Source organism: Pelodiscus sinensis, chromosome 4 (genome assembly GCF_049634645.1).
Source record: "Pelodiscus sinensis isolate JC-2024 chromosome 4, ASM4963464v1, whole genome shotgun sequence".
NCBI classification, from domain to species: Eukaryota; Metazoa; Chordata; order Testudines; family Trionychidae; genus Pelodiscus; species Pelodiscus sinensis.
Genome location: NC_134714.1, coordinates 82,835,127 through 82,851,671, shown reverse-complemented (window position 1 = coordinate 82,851,671; position 16,545 = coordinate 82,835,127). Strand labels below are relative to the sequence as shown.

Sequence of the window (16,545 nt, the reverse complement as noted above, 5' to 3'; positions counted from 1 at the left end):
CATATGGTGATCTTTACAATCCTGAGACACTGGGGTCAGTTCTAGAGCTGCCCATAAAAGGGGCACCCTTTTCTATGAAGATTTTCATGTTTTTGAAAAAAAAAAGTTTAATTCGAAACCAAGAAAAATTCCATATTAGGAGAACCAAAACAATGTTTGGGTGCTTCCAAGCTGTCCTTGAGGAAGGCTTTTGTTAGTTTCACTTGTGAAATTGACAAGAACTTTCCAACCCTGCAGCTGAAGGCAGGAAGCCCAGCTGGTTTGTCTTCCTGCCAATCTTCCAGCATAGGGAGCCTGAGAGGCACTGCCTTTCTCCCAAAGCTTGAGTGGGAGACAAAGTGCCCCAGTGTTGTGCATCTTCATACTCTGGAGCTAACAGAGAGATGGAGAAACCTGTGTTTTGACTAAAGTGTAGTCAAATAGGTAATAGCTGTGCTGTATCAGCATTTTCCAATAAAACTGAGCGTCATTATAAGATTTCCAACCAGCTCTAGCCACTGCACATCTAATTCTCTTTATTGCTAGTCTATGTAAAGTTATCTTTTAGATGACACACTGGTTCCCCTCAACACCTAGCTCATGTGACTTATCTGATACATTCACAATCCACATTATCCTCTGCAATAACCTGCATTCTTAGGGGGATTCCACTGAACTCTCAACAGAAATGACAAAAGAGTTTGCAGAAGGGCTGATCTGTTTCATCACTTAAATGATTCCCCTTTAAGCGAGCAGCAAGATCTTTTAACTCAAATGTCATTTTCTCTTTACCACTTCAGTAGGCTTAATGCTTCTATGAAACAATAAGCTGTATTAGTCTCTGATCTTCCATTCATCTGAGTGGACAGTCTATAAAAAGCTACTGTCAAAATATGTGCAACTACAGGCAACAGTGAAAAAGGTGAAGCGAGAGATTTTCAAAGGCACAAATGGCAGGTATGTGCCTGTCTGACAAGTTTGCCTTTGAAAATCTCTCCTGAAAACAATATTTGCCATTTCCTCACACCCAATAGTGCTTCCCTTCCCAGCATCCAGTGGTGATTTCAGTTGTTCCACAAGGAAACAAAGGAATGCTGCTATCAACAGATTTTGAGACAACACAGGAACTGGCAGCATGAAGAAACAAACTGGCAGTGTGCTAGCAAGGAGACAACTCCCAAACCAAACAGCCCAGTCCCTTTGAAGTTTCATATGAAGTTAGACCTGCACTTCTAAGTCACATTTCTTACTAGAAATGCATCTGCATGGCTGAATAAGCTACATCCAACAAATTCACTGAAGGGCCACAAGTGGTGGTGTTTTTTAAAGTAGGATGTTCCACATGGGCTAGCTCCAAACTAAGAGGAAACACACTAATAGCCAAATTGCTTCTCTTGATATACCTGCTCCTGCTTCCATGTGGCAGCGAAGAGATCATGCAATGTCATTACTGTTGCAGAAGTAGACTTACTCAGGGGAAGGTTTAGAAGTATACTGTACAGTGTTGAATGCTGGAGCAGCCCCTATGGGGGAACAAAACAGAGCCTCTTTCCCATCCTCAATCATTCTTCTTGACACTGTTAGCATGGAGCTTTACATTCTGCTTTATAGGAGGTCTACTAGTTTTCCCTGTTCAGCCCCTGTCTAGGCATTGAAGATCACATTACACAGATACAAGGGTCAGACATCTGGGGGAGGGACAAACAGACCACAGAGCCCACAGCAAAGCCTCCCTGGGAGACAGTCCTGCTGCGGGATGTGTAGTAGAAGGCTCCCCGGGAGAGGGCTGGTAGCCCATCGGCCCCACTCCCAGGGAGCCAGCATGTAACCTGAGACTAGCAGGGAGGGGGGCAGGCTTGCAATGGACCGAGGTTGCCCCACCTGCTGGAGCAGCCCCTGCTTGCAGTGGGCTCCGTGGGTCTGGAGCAGGCTTGTGCCTGGGACGGCAGGGAGCTGCTCCAACCCCTATGAGGAACTGGTAAGCATTGCCAGCTAAGGGTGAGGCTTACTGATTAACCATTTACATCCCTGGTTCTTATAGTCTGTTATACAGAAGCTTACAATCGTCCTTTTTGGCTTAAAATTCATGGAAAGCAACAGGAAGCAATTGTGGTATTGCAGCACAGCTGAATCCTGACAACAATTCATAACTGCCCTTTTCTTAGCTGTCTCAACAGAGAGGCCAAAGCCTGAATGGACAAGAGCGCCAGCTATTTTATTTTCTCTCCATGTCAGGTCTGAGGCACACTGGCAAGAAGAGCTGGTGAAGAGGAACCTGGACTGTGGACCTGAAGTTTCAGAGGGGTAGCCGAGTTAGTCTGTAACAGGAAAAACTTAAAAAACAACAAATAGTCTAGTAGCACTTTAAAGACTAAGAAAACATGTAGATGGTATCATGAGCTTTTGTGGGCACAGACCACTTCTTCAGATGTCCAGAGTGTTGGAAGTCCAGAACCAAGAATAAATAAGGAAAGGAGGGAGTGGGGGGTAGGAGAGAGGGGGAAAATTAGAGGTGGGGAAAGAGGACATTGGGTAGATAAGTTTCAAAGGGATACCCGAGCCAGTCTGAAGAGACTCCAGTCTCCAGCCCAGTCAATAAAGCTCCTTTCCCCACTACATTTAGAATCAAGAATGACAGCCTTGCCCCACTGCTGGAAGGGTTCTTTTGCACAACCTCCTTTCCTTTGGGGAGGCTCACATTTTGCTTTAGAGGGAGAGGAGCATATTAAGTGTATACTCCTGATGCTTTTTAATACATTAGCATCATTTTATAAGTCAATACCACATAGAATAAAGTGGTATTAAAGACCTGAATTGCATGAGTCCAGTTATGTGACATTAGCTTGTGACGTAGTGGGGGTACCTGGCTGGTTTCTATGCTGCTGGCTCTAGGGTAACCCCCACTGGCTGCCGTGGGTACCACGACCCAGCAAAACAGGATGAGTCACTATGCAAACCAGTGGTCAGACACCCCCCATGGAGAGGAACAAAGGAAGGTGGAATGCTGCCCTGGCTGGGGGGCAGGGCTGGAAGAGAGTTAGTGAGTTCCTGTCTGGAAAGCAGGGGAGAAGGAGCTGGGGAGGGGAGCTGGGACTCCCCTATCTCAAGGGGAGCACTGAGGCCTCTTAGCCCCAGTTCCTGTAACCAGATTACATCTGTGCTATGCTGTTTCCTGGAGGAGCAATAAACCACCCTCAATTCCACTGGCTGGTGGAGTCTGTTTGTGCCATTTCGGGGTGCAGGAGACGGGGGACCTCCAACGCGCCGTCACATAGCTCTATTAGGGTACGGCTAGACTACATCCCTTTTTTGGTAAAGGGATGTAAATTAGGCAGGTCGATATTGCAAATGAAGCCAGGATTTGAATTTCCCGTGCTTCATTTGCATAATGGTGGCTATTGCTTTTTTCGAACCTTCCCTTCCCCCCCCCCCCCCCCCCCCCCGGGTTTACAGGATCTTTCAAAAAAGGGTTTTATTTTCAAAAGAGCGGCATCTAAACTGCCGTTTTTTTCCAAAAAAGCCCCGTTTCACAAAAAAAACGGCAGCTGCCATTATGCAAATGAAGCGTGGGAAATTCAAATCCTGGCTTCATTTGCAATATTGATGTGCCTAATTTACATCCCTTTACTGAAAAAGGGATATAGTCTAGAAATACCCTTAGTGACGTTTCTTTCCACTCTCCTTGGACTCAGCCTACAAAGGACTTAGCACTTATAGCTTCTCCTCTGATCAACAGAAGCAGGAAGACAAAGCAAGGAACAGGAGTGACAAAGGCAGCAGTAGGAGAAAACCGGCTCAAATCCACAAAAAATGTAGATTTCGGGGTTATGGCAAAAATCCATTTAAGAGTACAATGATTTAAGTTTAAACTCCAGCTTCCCTATCTAATTACTTATGTGCCCCCTATCAGGGTAACATCCAAGTGCTCAAGCACTCTGCATTTTACATTTTAATTCCACTCCCCATCCAATACATAGAGTCAGAAGAAAGAACAAAATTAAAGAGGTGGGAGTGGCCAGTGGCGTAGAGGGTATAAAAATGGGAGTAAACCAACCTCCATGTTTCCCAAATGAGAAACGGGTAAACTTACCCATGCAGCATTATTCATTCAGCTAGTTTACAGAAGGGAAATAGAGACACCCAGACATTGCAAAACAGAGTTAAAGGCTATGCTGGCAAACTACAGAAGCAGGGGCCAGGAGTCTTCTACTACAGTTTGCACCAACTGGACATATATTCCTTTTCTTTCAATTAGGTAAAACTTCATCCAAGACAAGGTGCAGTGACATCTATGTAAGAAGCCAAAGCAAACACACTGACAGGCTTTGTGACCCCAGCCAGACCTACTACAAGCTAAGGAGTTCTCTTGAAACTAGAACAAAGGAATCAGTAAGGTGGAAAGGGGAGAGACCCAGCTGATGAAAACACAAGATACAAGGTATGTAGAGAAGGAACTTGGGCAAATAGGACTGCAAATGGCATTTGAGTTTGAGGACTCAGCAGCAAGGGAGGAACACACGAATGCCCTGCCATGAGACCTCTGTGTCACACCTCCAAACTCAGGTAAGGAAGAGCTACAGAGCAACATGTGATGGCAACAGAGTCTTTTTCTGTTTTGGTTGCTGCTAAAAGACATTAAAGCTACAGTCTGCGAGATAAGAACATAAGAACGGCTGTACTGGGTCAGACCAAAGGTCCATCAAGCCCAGTAGCCTGGCCGACAGTGGCCAGCACTAGGTGCCCCAGAGAGGGTGGACCGAAGACAATGATCAAGCGATTTGTCTCCTGCTATCCCTCTCCAGCCTCTGACAAACAGAGGCCAGGGACACCATTCCTATCCCCTGGCTAAAAGCCTTTTATGGACCTAACCTCCATGAAATTATCTAGTTTCTCTTTAAACTCTGTTATAGTCAAGATGAGGAATCAACTATACAGTAATTACTCGTTTAACACGTGCCTGCTTAACATGTTTTCGCAATAGCATGATTTTTTTTAGGGAACGTTTTTTGAATAACACGACCATCCCCAAAACAACATGAAAATAATCAAGTGGCCGACTACTTCACGCAGCGGTATAAGTTGGTGAAAACAGTGGTAATACTCATAAGCGGATGAATACACGTGGTCACAGCGCTTCTCTGCTCACTCATGTGTTTATCTTTGTATTTTAACAAACCGTGGCGACTTGTGTTGCTAGATATCTAATGTTGACATTGACGACCCAGCACCAACAAAAAATTGACTTTGCCACCATCGCCTGAAACGCAACCCCCACCTTTTCCATTATTTTTAATAGGAAAATTGACCCTGCATAGCACGTTTTTGCTTAGCACGAACATTTTCAGAAACACATCTATAGTGTTAAATGAGGAATTACTGTACACAAATTAGTTTCAATCTAGGCCTTGTCTGCACTTACACTGCAAGGATAAATTTCCCTGGGGTCGACCTACTAAATCAACTGCCGATTGTGCTTTCGTCAACTTCGATACTCCACTGGAGCAAGAAGAGTAGGGGGAGTCACCAGGAGAGTTTCTCCAGTCAACCCCCCACAATAGGAATGTCGCAGTAAGTCAAACGAAGGTACGTCAATTCTAGCTATACTATTCACGTAGCTGGAGTTGTGTACCGTAGTTCTACAATGCCCTCTTCCCCAGTGTAGACTTGGCCCTAGAGAGCAAAGTATAAAGATTACTTCAAAACCCAGATGCTAAAAAAAAAATTAGGTTCATTAGCTGCAGGTATTTTCCCCACATGCCTATCTCCATTCCAATTAAAGTAATTCAACAGAATTAATTACATTTGTAATTTGATTACAAAAGATATACATTTTGTTAAGCAATCCTATAGGATAAGTCTCTATTCAGACTTGCTGCTCCTAGCTGCAGGGAGGTGACAGGCGGGTGGGTAGGGGGAGGAGGAATTGAGAAGATTGAAAGGTTTTCAAAACTACTTCTGCTAACAAAATTAAGGGCATGCAGCTATAGCCCTTGAATCTTCATGAACTGCTGATTCTCTCTTGGACGTGTCCCCTGGCAGCTCTGGAATTCCATTCCTACATGTTTTCTCACCCCAAACTGAACTAACAGCAGGAATAATTTTGATCACAGCCTGCAATTGTTGTGATCTTTGGAAGTTTCCTAGTTGTGCCCATGCTTCTTCCACACTCACCATTTTGGACAAACATCCTCAGGACTAAATTGGCACATCATGCTTAAATTTAAAAAACAACAAATAGTCTGGTAGCACTTTAAAGAATTCCCCTCCAAGGCCTCAGAGTGAGGGATCATTTTCCAAGATAAGTTGTAGATTGTGGATAATCCGTTGGAGGAGTTTAAGTTGTGGACTATATGTAATGACAAGTAGAATTCTGTTATTTTCTCTTTTGGGTCTGTCTTGAAGTAGTTCATGTCTGCCTCCTTCTGCCCCCCCCCCCCCCCCCTTCTCGTCTTCCCTCATTTATTTTGGTTCTGGACAGCCAACACTCCGGTCATCTGAAGAAGTGGGCTGTGCCCATGAAAGCTCATACCACCATCTATGTGTTTTGTTAGTCTTTAAACTGCTATCAGACTATTTCTTGTTTTTTTAAGTTTTTCCTGTTACAGACTAACTTGGCTACCCACTGAAGCTTTTGAACATAATGCTTAGTCAGGGCTGGGCAAACTATGGTCCATGGGCTGGATCCGGCCTGCCAATCCAGATGTTACACGCCAATCCCTTGCCCAATGGTCACTTCTGCACCCAAATTCCATCCCATACCCCTGTACTTCCTCCATTAATATAATGAAAAAGTGTGGCCCTTGACCACTTCCAAATTCTTGGACTGGCCCCCACATAAAAAATTATTGCCTGCCCTTGTGCTTAGTCATTTTGAGCTGGATTTAGGTAATGTCATTAGTTTTCTAAGACTTTTCTGATACAAAGGAACTGACCCCATTAAACACTCCAGCTACGTGGAGTACTGCAGTACTGGTGGATGGCCACTTTGGACATCTGGATCTGCATTTCTCAGTAAGTGTTATTGAAAAGATGCACAGTGCTTTGAAGTGACACACCTGATTTCATTTAGAAAACTGTCATGGTTAATGGAAGAAAGAGTAGTACCTTTTATGGCCCTGAAGGTAGTTGCCAGTCAGTAAAGAGGAGTAGTGCTCTGTCTAGTTTATACTAAGATGAATCTGTGAAAGGGAGGCATTTCTGAACTGTGAGCAGGTATTTCAATTAGCTTAGTTGAAATAAAATGCAAGAACACCTATGATTTATGATCAAAGGGGACTTTTTTATTTAATAATACAAGAAAAGTAGGCTCTTGGAAGACTTATAACTCCTTTCTGTTCACTAAACAGCAATTTCACAGCCTAAAAAAAGACCAGAAAGCTTCCTCATGTTTCAGACGGCTGCCACATCACACTGAGAACCTGGTGAGAAGGATATTGCAATTTTACAGATCCATTGTGTCTCTCCCTCAGAAAAGGAACAGTACATCAGGAAAGAGCCCTTCCTCTGCCACTGCACCGCAAATTTATCCTTCGGCACCCAATCAGCATGTTTACCGGCCCGATGCCCCAGATATCCTGGAAGACTCAAGACTTTCAATAAATGGAACAGCTAAATATACTTCTTTCCTGGCCTATACCTTGAAGCTCAGTTGTGGTTGGGTCTTACCCATGTGTGATGCTATTCATAGAGATCCACTAGGGCACATGAAAAGCTGCTTTAGGTTTACTATTAAGTGTAGTTGCTGCAGCAGCACAAAACTATACGGCAACTGCATGAGGCAGTTTAAAGGACTGAATGTGAATTTAATCCATATTGTGTATTACCAAATGGGACTCAATCCCTGGGATTTGGATAACCATACTATGTAAAAACCCACATTGCTCTGAAAGCTTGATCTCAAGGAACAGGATTGCCACTGTCCCTTCCACCCATAATTCTTAGGGCTTCATACAAGTCAATCCACAGCCAAAATCTTAAAGCTGTCTGCAGGCTCTTTCACAGCTGCTTTTGTTTTTAAACATACAAAGCTCAGCCTATGGAGACTACATGTCCCAATATGCAACATGATGGAGCAGCCCCATTTGATAAGAGAGAATACTGTAAGCCAGGACTTGTAGTCTGTGTCAGTGGTTTGAGAACATTCTAAAATATACCTCTCATATACAACTGGAAGGGACCTTGAGAAGTCATTGAGTCCAGTCCCTACCCTCACAGCAGGACCAAGTACCATCCCTGACATATTTGCCCAAGATCCCTAAATGCCTCCCCCCAAGGATTAAACTCATAACCCTGGGTATAGCAGGCCAATGCTCAAACCACTGAGCTATCCCTCCCCGCTTTGTAGGACTGCCAGCAGATTTTATGAGGGGCCACTAAGCACGGCTGGCATTAGCCTCACTAGGGCCCTGGGCAGGTGGGGCAAGTGTGAGCAATGTAGCTTCCTGGATGCCCTGTTTCATGAAGCCACAGGCAACTGCCCTGCTTTCTATCCTCTAACATTGGCCTGGGCTCTTACATTGAAGAAAAAAAAAAAAGTTATTGTGGCACTGGTGGGCCATGAAGTTTTTACAGCACAATGGGGAGCCTCTGAAAGGAAAAGGTTAAGAACCCATGCTCTATGTGATCTGTTTGTCTCTATTAAAAAAAACAAGGAAAATAAAATTAGCTTCAATTCAGGCAAAGTACATGAAATAAAGGTGGCTCTCAAGCTTCTGACAAGGTATGAACATGGCTCCGGACTGGACAAAATCTGGGTAACTTGCCTTAAACCTTAAGGGCAAATATAAGCATGATAGAATTTATTTACTGCTAGCAAAAGGATTCCTAACTGCAGATTTCCTTTCCAAATAAGCAGCTATGCTTTCAAGCAGGATTAATCTTACAGCTGTACGAAAGTCGGAGTCCTTCATTCTCAGAAAGTTCCTTTTGAAAAATAAATCTTATGTAAATGCAGAGCTGGTGTTGGCAGCAACTAATGTTTTGATCATAACTTCAGTAAACAGATATAATTATCATAAAACAGAATAGGTCTGACACAAATGAGGACTTCAACATGTGAAGAAATAGGGTAAAATGCTGGATTTGGTTGCTGCATTAGAGACAAACATCATACTAAGAAACAAAACCCTTTTTCATAGGATGCCATCTGGTCTCTTCAGATGGCTGTAAAGAACCAGGTGAGGTTTAGCCTCATGATTCTGGGCAAATTTGCCAACAGCAAAGAGTGACAATTGTGGAGTTAAATTTGTAGTCTGGAATGGGCATCACACAGCCTTCTTATTCCACATGGTAGCCAACTACATCCAAATTAAAGGCTAGTTACATCTCATAAAGCCAAGTATAAACCAATCATTACAGTTATGTATTCTTGTGAGAGAGTGGAAGGATGGCACCCAGGATATTCTAGGCAACAGAAAATGTTAACATTGCTATAAGAATTTAAGGGTTGATGTCAACTTTTATGGCGACAACGTGCCAGGGAGTGCACAGGGTCCTGCTGGAGGAAAATTATTGGGAGCAGAATTTCACTTTCCTATTTATATGAAATTAGTAAGGGATCTAAAAGGCAAATTGTGGCTGCCCACATGTAGACAGAATAGAGAACTTCCTACAGCAATCAGGTTACTAAGGACTCTGGATAGTGAGTCAATTCATCAGAACACCACATGAGTAATATTCCACTTCCAGTTAGGGTTGCCAGGTGTTCGGTTTTGAACCGGACAGTCCAGTATTTGAGCTTTCTGTTTGGGAAACAAATTGAGAAAATAGAAATGTCCGGTATTTTCTGAATAAGATGTAATGTAGATTGTGATGTAATGTCAAGTGTGTCCGGTATTTTTGTTGAAACCATCTGGCAACACTACCTGCTGCGTCTGGGGGGGGTGGGAGCATGGTGATTTAAAGGGGCAGTGACTCTTTTGTGTGTGTGTGGGGGGGGGGGGGGGCGTGTTTGGCTCAAGAAATTTGGTCCCGTTTTTTTTGTTTGTTGCTCAACCAATTTTCCTCCCAGCATGTTTAGTATTTTTTGTGAAAGTATCTGGCAACCCCTACACACATGACACTTCCATGCCTCTAGAGAGCATCGTGATAGACCTCATATAAAACTCTAGATAAATAGAGACATCTTGTATTGACCCTGGCTGGGGACAGCATATCAGTCTTTGTGCACTAATGATCAGATTCCCTATGGCCCGTCCTGTGCTCTCAAGCATAACAAAAAATTCATATGGGTCTTGTATATACTGATGGTCTTTCTGCTCCCAGTACTGGGCTACTGGTACAATTTTTATTAGTGCTGGGGAGAGTTCATGCACATGTCAAGGAGAAAATAGAGCTGGTAAACTACTACACCAATTTACTGGCTTGATGGTTAAGAAGATAAGTGTGTGTGTGGGGGGGAGGACGGGCGATGAAAACAGGAAGGAGAGTTAGAAGACTGACATCATACAGCTTTGCTGGATTCTACAAAAGGGATTACTGAAAAATATTACTGAGCACTGAATAAAGGCTGAGGTAGATTTAGAAAATGGGCCAGCATACTGTATCTAATTTACCACAGGGGACCGACAGACTCAGGGAATTAGCAATGGGATATGGAATTTAGCACCGCTAGTTTACCAGCTTGCAAACACTCTTGATCAGCAGTGAGTGAAAGTTCTTACCATAAAACAGCTTTTCTGTGACCTACATGCAATATTTTAGGATCTCAGACCAGCTCCTAGAGACAGCATCACAAAAGCTATCACCAGAGCTAGCCTTCTAAGATCGTATTCCCTACAGGCCAAGAACTGAATGAGGCCTGGAGTCAGAGAATCTAGTCTCCTCTTTTCTTTCCAGATTCAGTTTGAGGCACATTGACAAGTGGCTCATAAGAGGAAGTGTGCCCTGCCTTTGCTGTACTTTCATCTGTCTTTGGAAGAATGGGATTTCAGTCTTGAAGACTGTTAACACAAACCCTTCCACAAGCACTAAACTCACCCAAAGCTCTACCCTTTCACACTGACCTGTTCAATAAAAACTTGGAGTCCTGGTGAGAACTGTGGCTGGGATACACACAGGTCCTGTTAGGATTAAAAATTAACAGGAAAGAAAGTATGAACCTCAAATATTTTTCCTGCACTGTTATCAAGCTAGACAGTGAAATTACCACAAGTAAATTTACAAAAGTTACAAAAAAATCGTTGTGGGGAACTGCCTCATAAAGCAGAAGCAACTGCTCTCTTTGTAGTTTTCTCCCTTTTCCTTAACATTCTGTCAAAAGTTCAATAATCCAGTGCATTTATTTTCGTTACTTTCATCTCCTTCAGGTATGACATCCAGGCACTTACCAGATATATATAAACTTTTCATATTGCAAACAGATCCCTGTGCTAAGCAGTATTTTATGGGCCTTGTTTGTAGAGACAGACAATACACTGACCTCTTGAATCACAGTTCCTTTAGTGAGATGGATTTTCATGCCTATCAAGGACAACTTGATAGTGCTGGAAAGAACCATGAAAAGGTACACTAAAAAAATGTTATTTATGAGTGAGAGGAATAAGTGGAAGACTACAGAACACTTTGAACTTTGAAATTAGTAATGAATTTGCCATTTAGTTTGACAGAACTCAGGGTTGTAATTATTGATAAATAAAATGGTAGCACAGAAAACTGCTTCTTTCTCCATTCCCCTCCATCCCCAGAAAACTCAGAACAACAAATATCATTTGAAAAACTAGCATTGTCTTGTGAATTTATCATGTGTACAAGCTGAAGCAACTTAATCTTCTACTCATTGCAGTGTCACCAACAAGTGATTTTGCCACAAGTCTTTCAATATTTGATGTATTTTAAAGCCCCAGCTTCTGGAGTCATGTAATAAAATGAAAATCTCTTCTTTCAGTTAAATAAAAAGTCAGATGTTGTAGAGAAAAGATTGAAAATGTGATTTATAAAGACTGAAAAAGTCAGAAGGCAAATTTGTAAAAATAAATAAATAAAAAAATCAAAGATCAGTGAGGGGCAGCCTCTAATGCAAATCTGCATTTCCAAAAAGTTGTTTCTTTTATTAAATAATTTGACACTCTTGCCTCAAGACTTCACTTGTGTCTCCCTTTCCCCATTACATATGACTCTCCTTACCAGAAACAAGATTAATTCTTCCTCCAACCTTGCAACAGGGTAGAAACATGTGACAATACTAATGTAGAACCAACAGGCTTGCATGTGTCAGCACAGTACAAAGGAGAATTGTTCCACAGCTCCTCAGTTGTTTCACAACAAATATAATCAGAACTGGGTGTCATGATATGGGATAAAATTATAAACCTATTATTTAAGTTTGCTGTGTCTGGGCTTTATTTGATATTTGGAGCTTTTCTTAAATCATAACTTGAAAAATACACAGAAGAATGTTACAGCAAAATAAATGAGTCCAAGATTAACAGAGATGGTATCTTGGAGTTATGTACTATTAGTTTGAGTTGTATAAAATGTATTGATATGGCTTCAGTAGAGAGCTACATTATTAAAAAAAATCGCAAATTACATGAAAAGGGAAGTAAATGAAAAAGGATACAGGGCACCTGTTGCCATACTATCAACACACACACACTTTTCCATGAGTCAAACAAAATAGGGAAGGAGAAGTTTTATTTTCAGTCTTCTAAAATACTATGAAACATTTATAACATTTAAAAAAATAAAAAAAGAAACCCACCTCTTCCAAAAAAACCCTCAAACAACTAAAATCCAATTAGCAAAGAAAGCCTTTGCCAAGGGGTCTGAAAGTGCAACAAGTAAATGAAAAAAATTGTTTCATAATTGTAAAACATAAGACAAAACTTCAGTTACATGTGAAATCTCCTACAAACTTTGATTTTAGTCTTCTGCTGCGGGCAGCCATCTCATTGAAACAAAGAACATAGTTTGGACTCCTTGCAATTCTATTGCAGTTATTTTAGCATTGTTACACTATATTGAAAAAAATGTTTAAAAATTAAATGCTCTGAGTAAATATTAAAGGTCCAAGCTCTTGTTAGTGATCATGATACAGCTGGATGACAGCTGGGTTATGGCCTCTGACACAGGGGTTCTCCTACTCTTCCAGTGTCACAAATGAGTTCACCTTTGTTGCAAGGTGGATGCTGCTAGAGGAGTGATAAAAACAAACAGAAACAGACAACTTAATATTCAGATGCATTTTCAGTAAATGATGAAAATGCTTATCTTTCCAAAATTCAGACTGCTGAGCAAGGCTGGAATTTTCTTGTAGTCAAATACTTTAAGTTTCTCAGTCCAATAAATCTGACTATCTATATGAAACAGAAAGATTGCTGGTTTCCTTGCCTCTTTCCATCACTATACTCCCTATTAGGTGCTCTGCATTGGTTATAGACAGTACATTTCAGTGTTCAGTATTCTCTTAACATGTAACATGATGTCTAGGAGGGAATGAAGATCAGTACTTCAAGAAATAAACATTTACCATCTCTAAGGCAGTGTGAATACTTTTATTTAGGATCCTTTTGGGCATGCTGGGGATGAGAATACTAACAACACAACTTCTGGCTTCATATTACTTGTGCTCAAAAGTCTTTAAAAGCCCTCCATCCCAAAGAGCTTTATATTAATTCAGGACCCAACTCATCATGATCCTCCTTGGTTTTAAAGGTCTTCAAGAACTCAACTAATCCTCCTCTTGGACCTTCCATGTTTTGCTCTGTTCCCCTCTTCTGCTCATCTGGCACTTCTCACAATGCTACCACTATTGGTGCAAGAGCCTTCTTTTCTGTAGTTCCTGTCATCTGGAAGAACAACAGTCTCTCTCACTACTGATTTTGAAATTTTAACAAAGTGTATTTTCAGTCCAGCTTACCTGTGTCTTAATGTCTCTTTGCCATACATTATTTGGACCCAAAAAAGTAGCAGTGCAGTTTGATGCATTATGAAAAGAAATCTTGTGCACCCCTTGGGTCCAAAGCAAAACTCTACCCCGCACCATCATAAATTGGGCAGACCTCCATGTTGAGGAAAATCTCTCTCTGCAGGAAGAACTAACAGGATAAAGGGGTGCCTTACGTTCTCATTTCACCAGCTCCCTCTTGCTGATCCATCCCATCAACCCTTCTAAGGTTATGTCTAGACTGCAGAGTTAAACTGGAAAAAGATATGCAGTTTGCAGTACGCAAATTGCATATTTTTTAAAAAAAATTCAAAAGAGGCTTTTCTGAAATGTGGTGTGTTTTCACAGCACCAAATTTCAGAAAAACCTGCACTTTCCACACATCCCTTATGCCTTGTAGAACAAGGTTTACAAGGATGGTGAAAATGTGCATCTGCTTTTTTAAAAATTTTTTTGGAAAAGTGGACATGTTCCTTGGACATGGCATTGCTTTTCCAGGATACCAGAGAGTTTAGATGTAGCTTAAGTGTCCAGATTCACAGAGCCTAAGAGTCCATTCTTAGGTAAGGAGAGTTTGCTACCATGCCCAAGCATTCCCAAGGGCACAATACAACCATACCTTTGCAATTTTTATAAGACTTGTTTGAAGTTGGTTGTGACTGAATTCTGTGAGCAGCTGGAGGTTTCTGTTTACTTTAATAAAGACTGTTAGCCAAGCAAACTGCATGGGAAGGCATACAAAGTAATCAAGGAACTTTCAGGATGGGCGTGGAAAATGGCCTATGGAAATTAGGTAGGGCATAACATGAGGGGAAAATGTTCCCCTTGCATGCAGGTATTTAAATTACTGTTGGTGCCCAGACTTACAAGACACCACTAGAAAAATGTGTGTGATGGTGATAGTTCTGCAAGATCATATGAGAGATGGGAAAGGGGATGCACAGCCCTTGCTATAAAGCTCTCTTCTTTTCTTTCCTGGGCGAAGGCTTGAGAGGGCAATGCCTATTTATTTTTAGGTCTTTATTTAGTCCAGGTCTTGCCAACAGCCAGATTAGAGAGGATAAAATCTTGTAGTTACTAATTTGGTTAAAATAAACTATAAGACATCCTCAGAGGCTGTCTGTGTTTCTAGTGTCTACCACTAGACCACAAGGTGCTGACAGAGAGAGCTAATCTGACTCACTTCACTGGTCATCAGAGATGATTCCCCTACCTCTGTAGCTCTTTCCTGGCTTATTCTCCTGACAGACGGGAGTAAAAGGTGTGAACCTTCATCACCATTCTAGTCACTTTGTGTGTCAGCACACAGACCATATTATCTTTATTTTCAACACTTTAGAATAAGCACATTAGGCTGTTTCCTCTCTGGCACTGTGTTCCACTGTATCACAGGTTCAGTGAAAACCAGCATTTCTAGATATGCAATCTTTCCGAACCACACCACCACATTTATTTGATATAACAGAGAGACAAGGTGGGTGAATTTCTTTTACAAGAACAACTTCTGTTGGCAAGACTAGTTTTCAAGATTACATAGAGCTGTTCAGGCCTGGGAAAGGTTTTCAGATATAACACACAGTTTTTCAAAAAGACCCAGGAAGGTGCAGGATAGATATACAATTTTTTCAGGATATTTCTTTAGGCCATCAGCTTTCCCCATCCTACCCTTTCTGGTCTATGTCCCTTTTGAATGTCTTATTAGGCTTGCCTGTATCTGTTTCAAGTAAGGCCAAATGTAATGCGTGACCTTCTAATAATATTTAAAGTTATTGTGTTTTATTCCCATTTATGTAAAATAAGCTTATTCTTGGATGGTATGCTAATTGTCACCTCCTCATATCATATTGTATTAGCAGGCACACTGTTAACAATGGTTACTAAGACAGTCCATTATACCAGACTGAAACACTGGAATTTCAAGATACTGAGAACAAAGCTGCTATTAAACTTCTTTCCCTGTAAGGTCTCATGCACAATAAATATGACTATTCCTTATGACTCCTTTGCTCCTGCAGTAATTGCTCTTATTGAGAAACTAGCATTTTAACAAGTGTTGCTTGGGTCCTTAAGGAGAGGCTCAGGGCAAGAGTCTGTCTGTGTGTGTAGGGGGGTGGATACAGGGGCCAGCACCACCCCCCGCAATTTGTACCAGGGCTGCTTACTCTTCTCCTTCCTCTCCCTGTCAGAGAGTGACAGCAAAGTGCACAGCTCATCTGCCCCCTGCACTTCCTCAAGCCAAAATGAGTAATGCAGCAAATTGTACATTTTCCCCTTGTTCCCTGATACAGGGGAACAGCCAGAAACATTCCCATACAAATCTGGGGAGAAGGCTTTACCCTCCCACACACTCCTTCCGAAAGGGTGCTTGGAGGGGGGGTGGAAAGCTCGGGGCTGAGGGAGTCCCGGATTGGGGTGGAATTCTCCCACACAGTCCCTTTCATCTGCCTGGTGACTGTGTCTATTTCTGTATGACTTTATGAGAAGCAATTTCATTCCAGGCACATCCCATTTTCCTGGCACAACCAAATCCTTACATTGCTTTAAGTTAGGATCCGAGGAAACTGTATACCAAATTTGGTGGTCCTAGTTCTTATAGACAGACAGACAAAACTTTCTCAAATATATAGTAGATGTAGATCTACATCTGCATGTTGCCTTCAGCCATGAAAATGTTTAGCACC

General features: G+C 41.9%; 1 protein-coding gene across 16 annotated transcripts in view; it reads right to left on the bottom strand.

The window, feature by feature from the left end:
* LOC102449934 (transmembrane protein 263-like) overlaps nt 1-16,545 on the bottom strand; it is a 408,340-nt gene that overhangs the window by 140,927 nt on the left and 250,868 nt on the right. For 5 of the 16 annotated variants that reach the window (XR_012903537.1, XR_012903539.1, XR_012903536.1 and 2 more), the window contains 2 exons: nt 10,983-11,039; nt 6,427-7,397 (listed from right to left, as the gene is read on the bottom strand). The exons of the other annotated variants lie outside the window; for them this stretch is intronic. The gene's annotated coding sequence lies outside the window, so the exon portion shown is untranslated. Of the gene's footprint in view, nt 1-6,426; nt 7,398-10,982; nt 11,040-16,545 lie in introns of those variants that run through there. 16 annotated transcript variants of the gene reach the window in all.